At 43.3% G+C, this 6,000-nt stretch overlaps 1 long non-coding RNA gene across 2 annotated transcripts in view; it reads left to right on the plus strand.

Annotated features, from left to right (window-relative positions):
- The window catches only part of LOC109273538 (uncharacterized), a 59,635-nt gene extending 54,232 nt beyond the window's left edge, over nt 1–5,403 (plus strand). For both annotated transcript variants that reach the window (XR_002083118.2, XR_008423884.1), the window contains 2 exons: nt 2,181–2,312; nt 4,838–5,403. This is a non-coding gene — a long non-coding RNA (uncharacterized LOC109273538). The remainder of the gene's footprint in view (nt 1–2,180; nt 2,313–4,837) is intronic.
- Nucleotides 5,404–6,000: the final 597 nt, after the last annotated feature.

Here is a 6,000-nt window from a genome sequence, read left to right on the forward strand (position 1 = left end):
CCCTCTTCCGTGGGCCTCTCGTCTGCGCTTGGCTCTGGAGACTCCGTTCTGCTAATCCTCTGGCGGTTTTCTGGGTTCTTTAGGCCGGTGTAGGTGGAATCTAAGTGATCAGCAGGACGCGTGGTGAGCCCAGCGTCCTCCTACGCCGCCATCTTCCCTCCAACCCTCCATCCGGGCCTCTTAATGAAAGACAAAGGTGATATAAAATGAACATCCCCAGGCACATTTTTTTGTGTGGGTTTTCATGGATTGCAGTTGCCAAGAGGTGCTGAGGCTGCTTCTCGGGGAAAGATGATTGCTAGCCTCTACTGTCCAACCAATATTTATGTTTTGGAGGATATTGACAATTAAAATGGACAACAGTGATTCTTCATTTCCTCTGGCTTTGGATATCGGCCCCTTGGAGGGGTGTTAATACCTATGGCCAAAAGGGAATTTATTGATATCAGTTTTTATAAGTCACCTACCAAATTTGGGTGCAAACCAGTAATCCAGAGGTGGGAGACATGATACGCCATCATTAGTCTCTAGATCCACAATCTTCATTTCCTCTGCTTGCCTTCCTTTCCTTTCTCTGGATAACAATGAATTGTTAGGCTGGTCTAAGTGTGCTGATTTGTTCACTCATTCATTCAACCAGTAACCTGTTCCAGATAATGAACAGAGTACTGGGGATGCAAACCCCAACAGGTCGGAGGTCCTATGTTACAGGAGTTATATTTTAGTGAAATTATAGAAAAATGATTAGGCAGTTTTAGTCCAGAGTGGTAAGTTCTATGGAAACGTGTAGGAAGGAAACCAAACCCAATCTTAAGGAATCAGGAAGGCTTCCAGAGGAGTGGCAGAGAAGGGGTCATGAGGGGAGCGGAGGAAGGAAGGAAACGCTTTTACTAAGGGGAAGTGTGTTGGACGGGAGCAATTTCTTGATCTTACACTGGTGATCTTTGCGAGGCACTGTCCACCACAAGAGAGAGGATTCCTTAGAGCTGCTCTACACTGTTCACAGAAGACTCTGTTTCAAGGAAACTGGGAAATAAGGAATGTCTTCAGCTTGTTCCTCCTTTGGGATTTGTTTGGGGTGTGAGTCTTCCAATATTTTAATCTAAATTTGTCTCTGGTTGTGTGTACACATCTTCCTACTTCTTTTACTCCTTCTAATATCGTCAGACTGTAGAAAAAGACCCCGATGAACTAGATAGGGTAAGGTCCTGGGACTGGATTCAAACATACATTATTTTCATTCTTCTACAAGTGCCTGGTTATGATGTGAGGGAGACAATGCTTAAAAACACAAAGGTAAATGGACCTACAATTTTAGGCACCAACATACAGGGGCAAATGTGCCTGAAAATGATAGTTCAAGAAACATGGCTCCTGATGTATGTATGCAGCTGTGATTGGCAAGAACATGATTGTCAATGTGGGAAAAAGCTGAAGTAACCTGGAATACACAATATATAAAACTTCCCTGGGATCTCCAAGGAATGCTCAGGTGATTCAGATGCAGAGGTCCACGGAACACGATTTTAGAAAATGGTGCTCTAAAGAAAATCAGCTTAAAACGAGAGGTTTAATTTCTTTTTTTCCCCAAAGCTCCATGGAATTGTTTTCCATTCGTTTTTGGCTCTTCCTGAAGACATTTCCACATGATGACATAGGGAGAGCACATTTGCAAATCACATTCAGGGTGGTGAGAGATAATGAAATTGAAGTGTCAGCAGTTTGCAAAAGGAAGCTTTCTTTTTTTCCCCTCCCAAGCCCTGTTATTACCTTATTCGATTTGCACTTTATTTTGAAGCACATATATAGAAATAAGCAAATTATTAATTCAAGCTTGTCTTCAATTTTGTGCTTGGCCTGCAAACCTCTAACATCTCCCCTAGTTCCCCAGGCGGACTGCTGAAGGCTTGGTGATAGGCTGAGGCGGGCATATTCATTATTCAATATGAGCTGCAAGCAATTTGATATTTCATGTGAGCATGTGGCAGAGCTGAGGGCGGGGGGCGGGGGGGAAGTGTCATTCAGGGGAACATGGTCTAGGCTACTACCATTTTCATGTTTAGCTGAAGGCTTAACATTAGCTGTGCTCACATGTTTCAAGGATAAGGATAATTCCATCGAGAATCATGGCTGCAACCAGGTGTTTTTGTCTCTGTGACATGTCCTATTTCTCTGTGCAGGGAGCACTTCTTGAGCCAGGCCATATGCTCAGCATCACGGGAGCTTCATGTGTTCCGTCTGGAGCACTGGGAATAATGAGATCCTGAACCGCAAAGGGCAGAGTCCCTGGAAAGCAGCCATACTTGGTGGAGGTGGGGAATGCTCATGGTCCCCAGTTCCTGAGGCCTGGGAAGCAGTTCTATATGATGTCTGCATTGTCTGTCCACACCTCCATTCCCAGGGTGGGCATACACACCGCTTGAAGGAGTCCTGGGCGTTCTTAGTCCCCCGTATAGGAGAAATGGGCCCTGCAGTCTTCCTTCTGCACACATCAAAAAATGTCTTTTCTTTTGCTTAAGAAGGTTACCACCACGCTTTAAGATCATAGAGATTTAGAATGGAAAGATCATTAGAGTTCACTTTTTTTTAATGTTTATTTATTTATTTTGAGAGAGAGAGAGAGAGAGCAAGTGGGGGAGGGGCAGAGAGAGAGGGAGACACAGAATCAGAAGGAGGCTCTGTGACTCAATCTTACCAACTGTGAAATCACGACCTAAGCCAAAATCAAGTCAGATGCTTAACTGACTGAGCTACTCAGGCACCCCAAATTCACTTGTTTTAATGCCCTCATTTTTACCTATGTGCAATCTTGATATTAGAGAGATTAGGTGATTTGTCTGGGGACACACAGCTAGTTAGATATAACCTGGGGACCAGACCCCAGATATCTGGAATCTCAGTTGAGTGCTCTTTCTACTAAGACACCAAATACTTAGAACAGCGCCTAGAACGCAGAGGGAACTAAATTTATGTGTGCCGAGATGAAAGTGTTTTTTGAAAACTCTAATGTTCTCCTGAAATGTTCGGTCCAGCACATGTTCATTTTTAAAACCTTTCCACCATGTCGACAAAAGTTCTGAAAAATGCCCGCTGGGCTATCTGAGAGAGCTGGTCTGCAGCTTTTGGAGTTCTGGAGACTGGATGCACACCCCTCCACCACCCAACCCCCTTTCCCTGGTGTTTCGTGGCGGGATGGCTCAGTCTGCCATGGCTGATCTGCTAACTGAGTAATATCAATGGTCACTTTGGGATGAGCACAGTCTGTGTGTTTGGAATAAATAATGAGTAAAATGGTATTGGGTTATCAGGGACAATAACAATGAAAAAGCCTGGGCTGCCCTCACCCCATTTAGGCACTAAGTGGCTTCCTTAAGCAACAGACCTGCAGCTGATGGTCTCGGCGGCCTCCTTGTGGCCGACTAACGTGTCCGGTTAGTTGACAGATGAGGACACTCAGGGCACAGAGCACAACTGAGGAGTATGGGAGACGACAGGTTTCAGCTGAGGTGCTGGGCAAATGAGCACAAGGCCCCGTTAGGGCACCTTGTGAAGTTAGAAGTGAAGTTAGAGACATGAAGAGGGAGAAATAGGAACATCAGGGCAATGTGAAGAAGCTACTGACATCTCATTCTGTATTTGCTTTCGCTTTAGTTTGTACACACACATGCGTGTACACACTGTTGAGTTTATGGTCACACTCCAGGTGTGACTTTAAAGTAGTAGTTTTCCCATGTGATCTGGGAAACCTGGAGGTCCTGAGACCTTTCCAGGGAGTCTGTCAGATCAGAACTACTTTCATCGTAACATTAGGATATTACCGGTCTTTCTCACTTTCATTTTCTCAGAGTGTTTTCCAGAACGCACAACATGTGACACACAGCAGATTAAATGTGGGAGGAGGTATGAAAATCTGGTAGTCTTCTATTAGCCCAGGTATTGAAGGGATTTGCAAAGATGCAAAACCATGCCATTATTCTTACTACATTTTGTTTTGCTCTGAAAATGTAGTCATTTTTATTTAAAAGTATGTTATTTATATTAACATGTAGTGGGTTTATTATCATTCTGAAACGAATCAACAAACATTTTAGACATTTCTCAGTTTTAATTTCTAATATGGTAAACATCAATGGCTAGAACTCACATAAACAAAAGTTCTCTGGAGTCCTCTGCAATTTTAATAGTCTTTTTTTTAAAATGTTTATCTTGAGAGAGAGAGAGAACATGTGCTCGAGTGGAGGAGGGGCAGAGAGAAAGGGGGAGAGAGAGAATCCCAAGCAGGCTCCACACTGTCAGTACATAGCCCCAAACGTGGGACTCCATTTCACAAACCATGAGCTCATGGCCTGAGATGAAATCAATAGTTGGACACTTAATCGACTGAGCCACCTAGGTGCTCCTTGAAGCCTTGTTTTTGATCCATAATGTGTGATCCTTATCGATAACCTACATTGCTAATCAAACCGGGCTTCAAGTGACTTTGGATTCTTTGCGCAATCAAAATCCATCGCTCGAGGTACCAACATCTGCAACCGATGAGGTTATATCAGAAGGATATGCCTGAGTTCAGAATGCAGATCCTCAGTATCATGGAAATTAAGTAGCTTTCAACGATTCTGCTTCGAGGGAGATATGTGTATTAAGAATGTTTAAGTCCTGGCATTTTTGTTAAAACTTGATCTCTTATTACTTTATAGTTTTATCTCACAAAGCTCAAAACCATACTACACATACACCAAGTTGCTATCAAGCAGAGTGCTTATTTGTATACTAAAATAAGACCTTATGTGTTGTCAAATACCTTTTTGATTGGGTAATGTCTTTATTTTGTTTTCAGTGCTCTGTGCTAATCCTCAGAAACGGATACGTACAAGTGAATGCCTTGCTCCACTGAGGTCTCACATCCTCCCATCCCCCACCATGGAGCAGGAAGCCTGTTGGTGCTACTTTTGAAAGGGTGCATTATTTTTGTGTGTGTTCACAGGAACCTGCCTGGTGATTATATTTTAGAACAATTTGCACATTTTCTAGGAAAGAAAAAAAATTGGTGTAGTGTTTTGCAAAGCTCTTAGGAAAGAGAAATCTCAGCGTTTCCCATTAGAATCACCTTTCACTAGGCTGTGTGGCATCCTTTGCAGGTGAATCACTCAGGGCAGTTTTGGTGGTGCACACAACAGGACTGAAGGGTAAAAGGCAAATCAGAACTCTGATCGGTGGAGGTTTACCTTTTCTGTCTTCTAGAGATACGGGGTATTGATCTAGTTCTGCTGCAAAGCTCTTTGCTTTATCACTGAATTTTAAACAGAAAGCATCTTGAAGTGCAGAGGCTGGTGAATTACTAGGAACAGAGGTATTTTCACAAACATCAAGGATAGGCAGGCTTTGGAGTTTGCAATGGCAGGGCCCACGGCTACATCACTGTATTATCTAATGTTAGTGCTTTTTTTTTTTTTTTTTTTTTTTTTTTTCTTTTTAAATGGGAAACTGCATTGGTTGATAGATTATAAACTGCCTCTCCCACCTATTTACCCCACTTCTCTTGACTTTTCCACTTCTCCATTCCAATCTCTGGTACTTGTGACTTACTTAATGTGTTCCTTTCTGGAGACTCTGGGGAATAATCTCTTTCCTTGACTTTCCCAGCTCTTAGAGACTGCCCACATTCCTGGACTTGTGGCCCTCTCCTTCATTTTCTTTTCTTTTTTTTTAAATTAATTTTTAATGTTTATTTATTTTTGCAAGTTGGGGAAGGGCAGAGAGAGAGGAGACAGAGGATCCCACGTGGGCTTTGACAGCAGGGAGCCCAATACGGGGCTGGAAACCATGAACTGTGAGTCCACAATCTGAGCTGAAGTCGAAGGTTCAACCAACTGAGATGCTCAGGTGCGCCCACCCCTGCCCCCCTTCATTTTCAGTCACAGTGTTGCATCTCTCAGCTCATCTTCTCTGATCATACTCCCTCTCACTGACTAGGGACAGGTCTTCTGCTTTTGGGGACTT

This window comes from Panthera pardus, unplaced genomic scaffold (assembly GCF_024362965.1).
Source record: "Panthera pardus isolate Hobbes unplaced genomic scaffold, ASM2436296v1 HiC_scaffold_10, whole genome shotgun sequence".
In the NCBI taxonomy this organism is placed as follows: domain Eukaryota; kingdom Metazoa; phylum Chordata; class Mammalia; order Carnivora; family Felidae; genus Panthera; species Panthera pardus.